Raw genomic sequence first — 15,557 nt, forward strand, 5'->3', positions numbered from 1 at the left:
CAGATGGAAAAGGCTGTAAAGGAAACATTTTAAAACTAAGGGTGCATTAGACAAGTGATTGCAGGCACTGTGATTTATAGCTGTAGTAATGGACTGGATCTTAGAAAACTGAAATCCAATTATCGGCTCTGCCGTCTCAGGGAAAATGCTTAAGCCAAACTTTCTAACCAGTGCTTTTAGGTTAGGTTGATTTTCAGAGGTGCAAAGCACCTCCCCATCCCACAAGCTCTGCCATATCGAAAGCCAGTCTCCCTTCCCGTCCCAGAGAAAAAAAGAAAAGAAAAAAAAAGAAAAAAAAGAAATAAAGAAGAAAAAAAAGAAAAAAAACCCTCACCCAACAAAAAAACCAGCCACCAAATCAGTTTATATTTGATTCTACTGTGCTTGATGTATTTTTTCGATAGTTGGGTTGAAAATGAGTAGTCTTACTCCACGTTATCAGGAAAATCAAAGTGTGGAAAAGAGGACACAGAGGTTAAAAATCTTGAAAATAAGGGACTTGATTCTCTGTCTGTGGCTTCCCCTCATGTGAATAAGGAACAGGAACACTTCCATACCCACCTCACAGAGGGACTTGTGAGAGTTAATTCAGCTCTCTGCAGAAAGTGCCTTGAGATCCACAGATGGAACTTGCTGTAGAAGTGATGCATTACTAAATAATGAGGTACGATCATATGTGAACAAAACACAGTCATATATTGCTCCATATGTTTTATAACATTAAGCCCTGTGTTGTTTTCCAACAGACAGATACAATCCAACCTGGAGAGGATCAAACACATCCCAGAATATTTTGTCTTTTTGTTTCTGAGGTGAGGAGATAGTTCCAACAACATCGTTGTCTCTTTCTGGGTATTGAAACCAAAACAGGAATTTTTTTTTATTTTTTTTTTTTAAAGAGGGGATTAAAAAAAGAAGGAAAGGTTTCACACAGTGTGTGCCAAAGGAACATAACTTCTCCCTGGACATCTGTCCCTGAACAACAGAGGAGACCTTGGGTTTTATATCTCAGCTGAAAAGATAAATGTGGAACCATACCTCCCCCACTGTTCCACTGCAGTTTCATGTAGGGCCTTGGAGAGATCCCTCAGGAGAAATATTCATTTAAGCTTTGGTTCTGCCACTGGAGTGTCCTTTTGCCTACCTCCAGCTCCCAGTGAATTTGCACCGACTGCACATGCTCTAATATAGAGTCCTCCGTGCAAGCACGATAGAGAGAGGCTTGTGCTTTTGGGGGCAAGTTCTTCCTAAAATAGGGAGTGAGGAAAAAAACTGGAGCAATTTTATTTGCCTTCGCCATGCCAGTTTGTATGCCATGATTACAATAAAAAGAAGCATTTGGCTGCCTGAGGAATATGGGGACTTTAGATTCTTATTGAATACTTTTGGCAATCGTACCAAAATGTCATGTTTTTACTGGGTTTTGATCACTATTTTTAACTCCTCTATTCATATATTCCAAAAGGAACTGAATGCTGACGTAAAGACAGCAAGCAGAATACCACTAATTCAAAACCAGGGCTTCCCTCCTCCTCCAATTATGTTTCAGCATCTTTCAAAATCCACATTATAGCCCCAAACTACATGAAAAAGATCAAAGGGGGATGAAGGAGAACAGGAATTATGCCAAAGCTGTACTGTTATTTCTGAATTCCCTATGAAACATAGGAGAGAGAAATACAGATTCCATGAGTTTTTAGTGTATGCGGGCTCTCAACAGTGAGATGCAACACATCTTTTAAATCACTTTACTCCGCCAGATATTCATGAAGTGAAAACACAACTAAACAAAAGATTTGAAGGCAAATTTTGATCAGTCTGCACGTGAGGTGCTCCATGAGCCCACCAAGCCTCTTCCCAAGCTGGTCTTCTCGCCCCATCCAAAGCCCAGGAAGATCCCAGCCCCAACCACTCCATCCTCTCCTCAGGGGGAACGAGGTGCTCTAAAAGCAAGGGCATACCCTGGGGGAAAGGGGAGAAAGGGATGATCAAATGAGACAAACACACTTCAAGTAACTGATTTACAGATTTACCATTTACTGGATTCCTTGTAAATAACCAAATATATTCTTTGCAAGTTCAGACATGATACAAGCACACATGCACAGGAAAACCAAAGTCCACCGATTATTTTTTGATCCTTTCCACTTTTTGTCCTTTCCAGAGAAGCTGGAATCCAGGTGACTCTCAGACTTTATCCAGAAATGAGTTCATACACTGAGAGAGGACACTTCCCAATCCTCAGCTCCTGAATGTCTGATGCTTCACAGCATTTCTTGCATAATTCATCTTAAAAGTGGAGTTACCAGCAGGGCAGTCAAGTGAGAAGTGTATAATGGCCTGTGATCATCAGACACAGCTTCCAGGGAACAGAGGCCATCGGTTCAGCTCCTTGTAGTAGCCAGAGGGAGCTGTCTGAAGACTTCTCTCAGGAGCTGACTTAGCTTATCCTCCTCTTTGGCATATAGGACACCAACGGGCGTCCCTTCTGTCCCGTCTTCCAAAGGTATACAACAGCAAATAGCACCACGTTTCCGTCAGCATGTTGGCTGTTTGACATGAGTAGCCATGGTCTGAGAGTCCGCAGCAAGAAATAAATCCTGCCAGAGTTAATCTACTCCTTGTTTCTCAGAAGCCCAAGCCATCCTTCAACAGTTGCTGCTGGAGACTACCTCTTACTTAAAGGATAGCACAAGAAGCACATATTGCACAGTAAAGCCTAGGTTCATCCTTTCACACACACACCCCCCCGCCCCGGTTCCTTAACGAACATACAATTTCTATCCAGTGTACCATCAGCTCGCTGTTAAGACACTGCTGTAGGTGGAGCTCTGTGAGCACGACACAGTCGACCACAGATACAAGGGCCAGCAAATAAATGACTCTGTAAGTGTTGGACATTTCAGTCCAGGATATTAGAGTTTCATTGACTATGGTGTGGGAAAAGCTGTTAAATAAAAACAATTTAAAAAGTCTCCGCCTTCCACAGTCCCTTTGACTACCATGTAAATCAGAGACTCATCTTTCATCTTGAAAAATATCTTTTTTTTAATTGGTTGTAGCGCCCTCGTATATCAAATACAGTTGCCAGAGCATTGGGTGAATGACACCAAAACAAAAGAGAAAAAATGCATGACTTGCTCACGGAAGTAACACATTCTTTCATAATTACATCTGGGGGTACACGAGAGGGTCCCTTGGCGTATCAGTAACCTTATTCACAACCTGGAAAGTTCCACAGAGGAAGAATGTATACTATTAAGTCCAGCAGCCCTGTAAACCAGGAGACATGAATTATTGCTTTGCTAATGATGTGCTGTGCTTCCTTGGGCAAGTCACTTCTAGGTGCCTTTTCCCCTCAGATTCCCTCCATCTACCTCGTGTCAATCAGTCTGCATCTCTTCTGAGCAGGGAACAGTCTCTTGCCACATACTAGAGACACTGCTATCTCAGGCACCGTGCAATTTCAGGGTGAGCCTCTAAGCTCTACCTTACATGCATAACAAATAATTACAAACCATAGCATCTTACCCCACAGCATTACTTGTCTGGGTAGTCCATGAAGTCACTACGCACCATAACTGTAACACAGGAGTAAAGTTCAGTTTGGGCCCAGCGTAAAAGCAAGAACACTAGCGCTGTATCTAAAAGACTGATGCACATCCCCTTCCATTATTTAAAGGGCGAGCTGCACGCTGACATTTTACTTCAAACAGGAGATGTTTAACTGACCGGCAAAGTCAAATTTTCAGACATTCCTTTGTTTGGTGGAGGAAAAAGTAACCTTGAATATATCAAATACAGAGGCAGTAAATTACAGTTTGTAAATGCATCATATGAACTTGTGGATACATTTAGATCAAAGGAGTATAATGAGATATTCTGAATAATACAATGAGATATTCTGAGTAATGTTTGATGCACCTAATTACTGAGAACAGGCCTAACAGAGTTTTCCAGTAGCAGTATCAATGCCCTGCAGGTACTTGTCCACGCAGCCTGTTCCCCTGTGTGGGATCTGTAGATGGCCAACCTGGACTGCGCTCGTGAACATATACAGTCACCGATTCCAGCTAAAAAAACCTCATGCACCTAGAGGAAAAAGTGTTTGCATGGCATGATAGTTACAGTCGTCCTGCTGAAGACCTAAAACAACTCCACCGATGAGAATGGAGCTCTTCCCAGTTTGTACCACTGGCAAATGAGACAACACTTTGGCCTTGAAATGAGAGCCCACGTTAAAGCAGAGGTCCTGGACCTCTCCTAGACTCTTGCCACACATTTCTCAATGTCGAGAAAAGCTGAAAACAGGCGATCTAGGTCCCCAATTAACTCTATAAAAAGACCTCGGACTCTGGCATTCATTCACCAACTCCAAATCGAAATGAGTCAGCTCCACCACAATCAACCCAAGAATGGCTCCTAGCTGATAATTTAATCTTTTTAATGGATCACTTATAATAGATCTGGCTTTTCTGAAGCTATGATCTTTTTCTCTATTACTGACTAATATTGAAAATTCCAGCTGTACATATTCACTGCCTCTGAATACCTAATCACCTTATGCGGAAAATATCTTGAGAAACAGCCCAATTAAATGTGCAACTATTTGTAACCTTTTGTGTTATTGTATCAGGTGGTGAAGCAGTAGCAACATCGGAAAATATAGGATCTTGGGGAAATGTAGCATATTATTAGATTTGATGAGATCCATTTTCTTGATGGCGTCTGAAAGATCTTTGTGCTAATTAGCTAAGAATACCACTGAATTATTTAATTATCTCTACTTTTGTGCAATAAAAAATGTTGTCATATCACACACTCTATCTTGCTGTTGCTGTTCATACTTAATGATGCCTTTATAGTTAGCGATTTCCTTTGTTCTCCCTCTGTAAGTGGTTTTTGGTGGTGCTGGGGAAGGGGAGGGGAGCGGAGAGGGAAGGCAAAGGAAAAATATCGGTTTTAAAATAATTTTTTATATGTATGTGAGAAAATCTTTACACGTGTTTATCTCTAGCTCCAGTTCCCTATGCCATATGCGAAACGTGTTCCAACGCTACAGCAGACCCGTATGCTTATTGCTAAAGCAACAAGGAATGCTTTCCAGAGGAAGAGGAAAGAAACTATCGCTTCAAAAATTTTTAAATCAGCAAGGAATGTTTTTAACAAGGAAGAGGTAAATTATGATAATTACTCTGACTGGTAGGGTCCTTAAGCATTACTAATTAGCATTTATTGCCTGGATTATTGAAACAATGTGTGTGTTCCCAAGAGTGAAGAAGAACTGGGATGCTCTTTCCTTCTGAGCCCTGGGAAAAAGGCAGGGCAGCAAGAATGCGGTACAGTTGGCAGAGAGGCTCGTCTTCCAAGCATCGCCAGCACCAGCCTTGTGCAGAGCTGCACAGAGACACTGGGAAACTTGTACCTTTTGTAAGCCCACGCTCTGAACTTCTTAACCGTACGTCTGCATTCCACCTTACGCGCAGGAAAGCGAACAAAATTAGGGCCGCGCAAAAGGAAAGCGGCCGTTAAAACGGTCAAAATCATTTGACGGTGGCTAGAGGTGCAGATTAACGTTTACCTTGGACTCTGGGTAGTACAGTGTCTTCTATTATTATTGGGGTTGTGCGCAAACGCATTACGAATAAACATTTCATCACTGTAAAGTACCGAAGTATGGCCAGAGACGACTTCACAGAGAAATTAAAGAGTTAACAAATCCAACAAAAAAGAGGTGTATTATGCCATTTGCAACTAGCATTTTTGACTGGGTTGATATGACTTTGTCTGTGAAGAGGCTGCAATCAGATTTCAACATAAACTGCATTTTAATATCAAGGATTTATAATGTGAATGAAGTTTTGAATTAGAAATCGATTAGAAATTAATCCATCATCTAATCAGCACTAGCCACTACATAGTGTCTCAGCTAAAATTTGGCATCTGGCCCAATAAATCCTTAAATACTTTGGAAATGATTCAGAAAAGAAAGACAGTAAAAGTATTCTCCATTTTTTGAGCTGCAGTACTATGGCAACTTTAGGTACTGTTAAAACCCTTGAAATAAAAGAGCAACAATGGAAAACTGCAGAATGCCTTGGACCTTTTCTACCTTTTACTGCCACCAAACCCCATGCCTTTCAACTTGGGGAAGCAAGTTCCAACTAAGCTACAAGGAGGTCAAAGTCGCAGAGCTAAATGCTACAGTTGCTGCTCAGACAAAACTCCTAGATGCCAGAGTTTTGCAAAATTTGCATTATGTTTTTAGAAAGCAACGTTAAGGGGGAAAAACAGCCTCGCTTTGTTTATCTTTCTCCCTTTTAATTATTTGCATCACCTATTGCACAGAATACTTGGGAATGTGTTATATTAAATATCATGACAGCATATTAGGTATACTTTTAATTGAAACTAGTTCCAGTCTGCTGTTTTTTCTTTTAGTGCTGAATAAGATCTTCCGTCCTTTCTAAGCCTTACTTACTCTATTTGTTAATTAAATTAACGCCCAATATTTATTTTGTCTTCCATTTCCCTCTTAACATAAAAAAAAAAAGGGCTTTTTGTTCCTTTTAATTCCAGTGAAAATGTACAGCTACAGAGACCGATGAAATTATTACTGCAGGCACTATGCAACGCTAAGACAAGAAAGCCTTGTAGCTATACGCGTAAAGCAAAAAAAGAACCCCCCAACGCAATACCCCTTCTTTTGTCTGCAGAAGGTAAGAACGTTGCAGGAGTAGCTCTGGCTCGATTTACATTTGCCTACAAAGAAATTATCCCGACCGGGTATTTATAATGTAATGAAGCTTCAAGAACGCTGACGTTTCTTGAGCTCACACGCAGAAATCTGGCTGAGAACCCCCCCGGAACCTGCATGCCCCCTGCACTGAATTACGGAGTTCGTGCTGCTAGGCTGGGGGGGGGTGGACGGGCACACATTCTATTCCAGTCGTTATTCCCTCTTTTTTCCTTCTCGCCTTTCCCCCTAGAAAAGGGGGGGGGGGGGGCAGGTTTGGGTCTTCCTCCTCCCTTTTCCAGCCTGCCGAGGACTCTGGCTGTTCCGCCGCCTTCCCTTCCCCTTCCCTCGCCCGCTCCACCGCCGGGGCCCCGAAACACCCCCCCCCCCCCCACCCCCCCCTAATTGATGTGTCTGGGCGAGTCTAGACTGGGAAGGATTGAACCGGCTCCCAATTAAGGTTCGGAGCTGCGCCGGAGCCCGGCCCGGCCCGGAGGGGAGCCCTGCCCCCCCCCCCCTTTACCCCCCCCCGGCCATTGTTTTGCCGCAACTCCCGTCTCGTCTCGTCGTCGTGTCCCCCCCCCCCAAGTCCCCGCTCCGCACCGCGCAGCCGAGGCGGAGGCAGCGCGGAGACAATAGCGGTTCTGCAGCCCCCCCGGGGAGGCCCCCCGCTTCCCCCCCCCCCCCCAAAAAAAAAATCCCAAAAAATACGAGAAGGGCGCAGGCTGGCATGGGTGCGGGGAGGGGGGAAAGGTGGCACAGGCAAAGCCCCTCGCAGACAAAAGCGCTCGCCCCTTTCCTTCTCGGGGCGGGGGGGGACGGACCTGGCGATTAAAAGCAGCTTCAGGAGGGGGGGGGGGGGGGGGGGGAAAAGAAGAAAAAAACTACTTTTCGCCTGTCTCTGAGGTGGAGAGAATAGCCGGACAAAGGTGGTGGTGGTGGGGGGGGTGTTCTAGCGTATCGTATTCTGATTTATCGTGCCAAACAGGTAACAGAAAATAAAGGCAAGTCGGAATAAGTTTCTCACTTTGAAATGAGAGGACGTTTGGAATAATATACAAATTCGGAAGTAAAAGGCTTTGTTGGCATTTGTTTTTCACGGAGGTAAAACAGTCAATGAAATTACAGTGTCAATAAAAAGAAGCTAAAGAAAAAAAAAAATCAAACGAGCAACCTTTTCCAGTTCAGTAACTATTAAACAACGGGAACCGTCAAACACATCCTAAGCTATTAAATACCAAAACGTTACACCATCGATTAATTTTTGGCGCATTGTGTTTTAAGTTAAAGCATTTGCATTCAAATATCAAACAGTAATGCGGTGCCATAACATGGTACAGTAACTTCATTATAAATTGCCTTGCAGAACACAGATAAGAAATACAGTTCCAACCATAATTAATTTTACAGCGATATAAAAATCTAATAAACAGCAGAGGAAACATTTTTAACATTTCTGATTTGTCATTTACATATCATTTTGACTGGAAAAGCAGGAAAGTTTTAAGTTCCAGAAAAGGACTAAAACAAAACTTCATCAGTTGCTCAGAATTTCTTTTCGGCAGTTTCCAACCATTAGTACATGCAACCATTTTATTCTTCAGTTTATTTTTGACCTAACGATCCATAAGATCCAACCCGTCTCCTTGCTTTTTCACTTTTTTCCTCCCTCTCTCTCTTTTTTTTTTTTTTTTTTTTTTTTGGTGTGTCCATAGAGCACATTTCTAAGATTAATCGTTCAGTTTTAAACTTGGAAGCATGAGGCATGCTGGGATTTCAGCTGAGGTCAAGCACCAATGTACCGAGCTGTTACTGTTACGCTCTCAGGGTACTCTGTGTTGCTCTCAAGAAGGAGGGGGGGGAAGAGAGAGATGCTATATGCAGTGGCCTGCAGCAAGGCAAGTCTCTCTCTCAATATGAAAACACAGGCATGTATATTAACATACCCACATATGTAAATATATATACATATCTAGGGTTTTATTTACCTACATACATATTCATCCACACGTATCATCCATATGTGTATCTATACACACACCTCAATAGCTATATTTACATGCATCCATATCGTGTATATCTTATCTACACACGCATATATAATAATCACTATATGTGTACACACATACACCCCCATATCTGTATCAGCTGTAAAATTATCTCTTGAATATACACACACACACACAAAAAATATATCTCGGTCATACAAACGCTAGTTTTAATTTGGGATGAGGTTTTTACAGTAAATGGCCATAACCACCGCCCTGCTATTAGCCGATCAACCCTAAGGAGGAGAGATACACTTTTTTCCCTTAAAAGGTCTACTAAACACTATTGTATGCGTGTGTATACGTCTATATATATACACACACGCGCACGCACACACATATACAAATATATATAGAGAGAGGATATATTTATAAAATAAAATAAAGATGTCAAAGCACAACTCACAGCTCCCAAGAGCCTAACCCGTGGATTTAAAAGCTAAACATCACAAGTTAGGGTCTCAGGGATTGAGAGGGGCGCAACAAACTACTTCTTGCAAAAAACAGGGATCAAAAATAAAAGATAAAAAGGAGAAAGAGGAAAAGAATAGCAGGCAAGTTCAATTCATGGCTCAAGATTACAAAACAGGACACACAGGTGGAAGGAAAGAGCTTCTCTAAGGACCCTCTGTTGAGAGAATACATTCCATTTTTAATCGTTTACACAAAAATGACAAGGCGCGGCAGGTTCCTTACAGCTTCCAACAAGGTCGCTTGCGACAAACACACGAAAAGTCTCCGCGTTTAAATAACGAAGAGGAAGAAAGAAAGGGAAGTTTGGGGCAGTGACGGAATTATTTTCATTGTTTCAACGAAAAGGAATGCAGAAATAAGAGCAGGAATATGCAGGCTCTCCCTCCAGCCGCCTGGCACAAAGCATGCAGCAGCATAAAGGCGCTGCCTCCCCGCCCCCTCCGCCAGCCCCGCGGCCGGCAGGGATGGAGAAAAAACCCCCGAGTTGCAAGAAAATCAGGTAGAAACTCACCATTTGGAAGCGGGGGAGGCTCCGATCTTCAGCGCCAAGAGCAGGGGGGGAAAAGCCCGGCGGTGGGAAGGCGGGGGGGGGGGGGGAGGATGAGCCGGTGGGGGGGAGGATGAAGGGGGGGGCGGGCGGGACCCCCGGGCGGGTTCGGGGCAGGGGCAGGGGCAGTGCCCGGACCAGGTTGGGTGCCCGGCGGGTTTTGACACCCGAACGAGCGCGGGCGAAGCGAGCGAGTGCGAGCGTGCGGTGTGCGCAAGCCGGGGGAGGGAGGCGAGGGTGGGTGTGTGCAGCTGGGCAAGCCGCTTGCATTTTTAAAACATCTTTTTTTTTTTTTTTTTTTAAAAAAAAGAAGGGGGGAATATATCAAGGAAAAGAAAAGGGGGGAAAAGGAACCGAATTCCTCCGCAGCTCCTCGCCTGCCGCCCTCCTCCCTCCGCGCTCCCACCAATGTTGTTGTTGTTGTTATTATTATTATTATTATTATTAAGAGACGGGGCTGGAGGGGGGGGGGGGGGGCTGCAAGCTGCGGCCCGCTCCTAACTCCTGCATCAGCTGGGGGCGGCTGGAGCCAGGGCCAGGCTGATGCCAGAGCAAGCCCCAGACTGTCAGCGGGGAAGGAGGGAGGGAGGGAGGGAGGGAGGGAGCGGGCAGCGCTGCCGCAGCCCCGGCCAGCCTCCCCTGCCAGCCGCGGGCCGGGCTTCCAAAGGAAAACCTGGAGAAAAACCCGCTTCCCCGGGAGAGGAGGGTCCGGAGCACCGTGCGCACACACACACACACACGTCCACACACACACACACACACACACACACAAAAGGGACTCCATCCTGCACCGACTCCTCTCTCCGAGCACCTTGTGCAAGCCCAGCCAATGGAAATTTACGCCGGCCATAACCGAGAGCAGGATTTCGTCCCCAGCTTGCCACCTCCTTCTCCGCTCTTCTCCCCTTCCTTCCCTCCCTCCCTTTCCTCCCTCTCCCCCCCCACCCCCCACCCCCAAATAAATAATATAGATCCGCACCCTCCACCCATCTCTGCAACCGCTTTAGGCCCAGCGGCATAAGCGGGGAGAAGCCGAAACATACCGGAGGGCCCGAGTTTAAAAATGCAAAATATCCGCCGCTCCTCGCCCGGCGCTGCCGAAAGCAGGTCCGTCCCGTCCCCCCCCACCACCCCCGCCCGGCCCCGGCCCCGGCCCCGGTCCCGGCCCCGGCCCCGCACGGCGGGCCAGCCCCGGCTCCGCGCCCCGGCGCTCCCCGCCGCCGCACGGCCGGGGGGCAGCGGTAACAGGCACCATTACGGAATCATCATCATCATCATTCACTCCGTCCTTTTCTCACCTCAGGAGTCTGAGCCCATTCACCAAAGTCCTTCCTCGTCCAGGATCTCAAATCTTTTTTTTTTTTTTTTTTTTTTTCCTCCTTCTGGATCAGCCAGTCCCGACATCATTAAACTATAGTCCTCCTCTTCCTCCTCCTTCCTTCTCCCCCTCTCTCTTTTTTTTTTTTTTTTTATTTCAAAAAGGGGGAGTGGGGGGGTAGCTGGGGGGGAGTAGACATAGCTGCATGAAGTGGCTGCCTTTTAGAAAGCACATTTAATCTTTACTGGCTCCCCTAGGCTTCGATGAAGTAGAAGGGAAAGGAGAGGAGAGGGGGAAAGAAAAAATACAGGCAAGGGAGGCTGTTGAGGGACAGCAAGCATCAGGCTCAAATCAACGACCAGCTGAAAATGTACTAGACCACACTGCCCCCTCTCTTCCTCTCGCTCTGTCTCCGTCTCTCTCACACACTCTCACTCCTGGAAAGCTTCAGTGTCTGGTTACAGACTCTTTTGGATCCTTCCCCCCCCCTCCCCACCCTCGCCCTTTGCCAACTATCCTAGAGATTCCTTGCATGCCTACTTAAATCTTTAACAGAATAAGGACCCGGCTCCCCCCGCCGCCGCCGCCAGCCTCACACACACACACACACACACACTCCCCCCCCCCAGCCCCCGGTCACCCCTCCCCAATAATCTCTTAAGCTCCCGGGAGAAACCCGTCGCCGCGGCCGCCGGCGCATCCCCGGCCCCGGCGGCCCCGGGACCCTCCCGCCCCCCCCCCCCCTCCGCTGCCGCCCCACGCCGCCTTCCTAAGGGGGTGCAGGGGCTTGAGATGGGCGGGGGGGGGGGAAGTGGTGGGACTGCAGCCCTTCGCCTAGCATCCCTCTGGCTGGATCTGGATTTTAAAACAATAAAATCCACCGCTGCTATCTCGGTTTTCCCCCGCTTCCCCCCCCCCCCCCGCCCCTCCGCCACACTGCAGCCCGCAGCCGCCCGTGGAAATCGCACGCCCCACGTCTGCATTGAGGCAGGCAGACTGCCTGGCTCATGCCCGTGATGACTTTAGAGCTGACAATCTCCTCTCCTCGACCCCCGCCCCCCCCCCCACCCCCCCCCCCCCCGCTCAATGGCAGCACTGCTGCCTCTCACACCAGACTATATTTGCAATATGTGCTAATTTACCAGCTATATGCCCTTGGATTTTAAAATGAACTCATCAGTCAATGTTTCTAGTACCGATGCTCCCTCTCTCTCCCTCACACACACCCTCCACTGCAGACATGTTACTCATTCTCCAAGCATTTCCTCTCCGAATGTCCGTCAGACGCATATACACTTCATTGATCAAACCAAATCCCTTGATAACAATAAATAATAATACAGACAGTTAACATCAGCGGGGAGCGGGGGGGGGGGGAGACAAAGATGACGACTAAATCTGCATTGTGCTTTATGAGGCCGATCCCTGCCTTTTCCAGAGATGTGCACCACAATGCGGAGCGCAGGTACGGCCCCGAAGGGAGAGCGCACACCTAGCCGTGGGGGGTCTTACCTGAGCCCCCCACGTCTGAGCCCCCCCATTTTGCCCGAGCGATGGGGCAGGGAGGTGGGGCTCTTCACGCCTAATACCTGACTCCGCACAGGCTTCAGAAGGTGCTCGTGGGAACAGAAGGTGGTACTGGCGGTAAGGGAGAGGAAGCACCTAATGCAAAATACAGAAATAAAGAAAGAAGGCAGTTTCTTTGTTACGCTGCATGCCGCGCCGATGCTTAGAACTTAAAGGTATCTGGGTACCCAAAGACCCTGATGGGTGCGTAGTGGGATTTGCAGAAACACCTTCTTAGCTCCCACTGAAATCTGTTTCCTTGGTGTTGAAGACAGAGAGCATCTACGCAAGAAAGCAGGTTAGGAAGACGGTCTATTAGATATCCCTCTGTTACACGTGCCGGGTGTTTCACGGGCTTTGGCTTTAGGGCTTCTGCGGCTTTCTTTCCTAGTTTTCTGCGGCTAAAATGGGGGAGAGGCAGGAGAAGCTGCCTCTTGGGATTTTTGGCTAGTTAGACATCTTGTGTGGGTCTGGCAAAGAGAAAGTGACTGCAGTGTAAGTGTTCGGGAAGTTGGGGAGGGTGGGGCTATCTAGAAATCTTTGACTCACTGGGGTAACTCCCTGAACACAGGAATTAAATTATTACTCAAAGCAGGCTACATTTTATGAGCAGCAGCCTTAGAATGAAATTCGGCATGCGTACAGAGTTTGCAACAACTGAAATAAACATATGGAAATAAATACACAATACATAATTAAATTATTGGGTGCAATGCAGAAGTCCCTGGGTGATAGAAGAAGTGGGATTACGCACTGAAGTCAATCCAGCAATCCATGGATACAAATTTTCTTATTTATACCGACATAATCCTGATTGACATCAGCCTAGATAGGGGAAGAATCAAACCCTGTGTACTGAAGGATCTAATCTTTGGGAAAAGTAGACTGGATTAGAGAGACTGTATCTGCCAACCATCCTTTCACTCCCCTTACAGATTCCCTCACCGTCACAGCCGTGTGCAAGATTTTGCCATCACACAGAACAGTTTACATCCATTGTCTTTTTCACGTTCCCTTATCTTCCTTCAAAAAAAATGTTGTGGGTTTTTGTTTGGTTTTTTTTTTTAAAGTTTTTTGCAAACACATAATTTCTTTATACAATTTAACCAAGTCTTTGGAGGATACTTATTTCGAGCAGTTAACACCTGACCCCAATTTTTGTGGGTAATTAGTGAGCTAGATAACCACACAAAGTGGGTAATTATTTAGCACCCAAGGGTACTGCACAAGAGGGTAGAGGCTGGCAATGTTAACAAAAGCACATCTCTAATTATTGTATCTATACTGGTGATGTTTTAAGAATAGTTACTCCATCTAATGATCCATGATAAATCAGTAAACTATTTTGCTTCCCGTAGCACATATGTGTGGGCTAACCGAGGGCAGCATGTGAGGACAAAGCGAATCAAAGCCCGAACTTTGGAATACGCACGGGCCCCAAGAGAAGCGAGAGGCATCCACTTGGAGAAGGTAGTAAGACTGGAAGTGTCTGCTCTAGAACAGCAGCGGCAGAGCCTAATAGCCATCACTAATAGCTAACAGGTTGGTTGAGACGACTTGAAAAGCCGTGTAGGAAGAAGCTTGTAGAGCGTGCCTCAGGGTCTACTTCTCGCTTAGGTAACGTGGCCAGGCTGATGGATCTTTGTATACAACAATAACCCTAATCAGGTTTTAACCGAGTTCAGTCTTGCTTATTGAAAATCGCTTTGAAAGCTGTACAAATGAGGCGTTTTGTGTTTGTGGAAGGTCAGGCCTGAAATGCGAGAGAGTAGCACTGGGGAAAAAAGAAATCGTATTTGATGAATTTCAATTATCTGCCATCTCCAGTATTTATGTTGCAAAAAACGCATTTCTCCCATGGAAAATATTACAACCTCAGTAGACCTTTTTCACAAATTTAAGAAGAAAGAAGAGATGGGAACTATGTTGAAATAGAAACTAAATAAGAAAGATTCAACTACCAAAAAAATATTTTTGATCATCAGAACCATGTGAAAAGAAGCGTTACGCTGGAAACAGATCCATAATCTTAAACACAGCGGTCACTATCCAGTGACCACTATGTGCAGCATTACACACACACTTAAGGACATCTTCAAAACCAAGACATTACGCTCATCGGAAAAGCACTTTCCTTTTTTAATTGCTTTTATGAATCATCACTAACATCCGGACACTTCATTTACCAGAGTCCAGTAACCTTGTTTTTCAAAGACTCAAATTCCCAAACTTATGGGCCTCCAGGCTGGCATAAAAAAATAGAGGCATCATTCTCTTTTGATCATAGCCATGTATTTAACTTAGCTTGTTGCTTTGGGATCATTCAAGCCAGGCACTACGGAAGAAAACACTAAGGGCAACATCACCTGGCACGGTGACCACCAGGAATTTGAAATTTAAACAGAGGAAGTTTGAGGGGTTTCCACAACTCCTCATATTTCTCCTTTGTTCTGCCTTTTTTTCTTTTGAGTGAAATAAGCACAACTGAAAGAGGCCTGAAAATTGTTCTCATATTTAAAAGGGGGCCAAGTCTCTGCAGTCCATTTAGTCCTAAGCATGCCTGTTCATATTCCCAATGCGAATAGGTTAAGAAGGAAAAAAAAAAAACAACCGAACGCCAGAACTGGGGATAAGTTCAGAGCAGCTGTGAGGTAGACACTTGTCCACTCTGAACTGCACCAGAAGACTGAAGCTTCCTTCGTGTGCTGCAGGCCACTTAACAACCCAGTAACTTAGAAAGTTTGGCTGTTACCATGCTGAGGTGGGTATAAATCAATTGGTATCCCCTCCACTAATCCTCTTAGGGACCTGGTTTGCAGAAAAAGTTCTCGCAGAAATGGAGTGAGAGGAAGTTTGCAGAGAGAAGCT

At 45.8% G+C, this 15,557-nt stretch overlaps 2 long non-coding RNA genes across 7 annotated transcripts in view; one reads left to right on the forward strand and one right to left on the reverse strand.

Moving 5' to 3' along the window:
• Positions 1–2,013: 2,013 nt before the first annotated feature.
• Positions 2,014–15,557, reverse strand: part of LOC138686190 (uncharacterized) — a 161,573-nt gene continuing 148,029 nt past the window's right edge. For all 6 annotated transcript variants that reach the window (XR_011325549.1, XR_011325548.1, XR_011325547.1 and 3 more), the window contains one exon: positions 2,014–3,581. This is a non-coding gene — a long non-coding RNA (uncharacterized lncRNA). The remainder of the gene's footprint in view (positions 3,582–15,557) is intronic.
• Positions 9,584–14,368, forward strand: LOC138686192 (uncharacterized). Its single transcript, XR_011325554.1, has 2 exons — positions 9,584–9,757; positions 14,048–14,368. It is a non-coding gene; the product is annotated as an uncharacterized lncRNA (long non-coding RNA).

Source organism: Haliaeetus albicilla, chromosome 7 (assembly GCF_947461875.1).
Source record: "Haliaeetus albicilla chromosome 7, bHalAlb1.1, whole genome shotgun sequence".
Taxonomy (NCBI): domain Eukaryota; kingdom Metazoa; phylum Chordata; class Aves; order Accipitriformes; family Accipitridae; genus Haliaeetus; species Haliaeetus albicilla.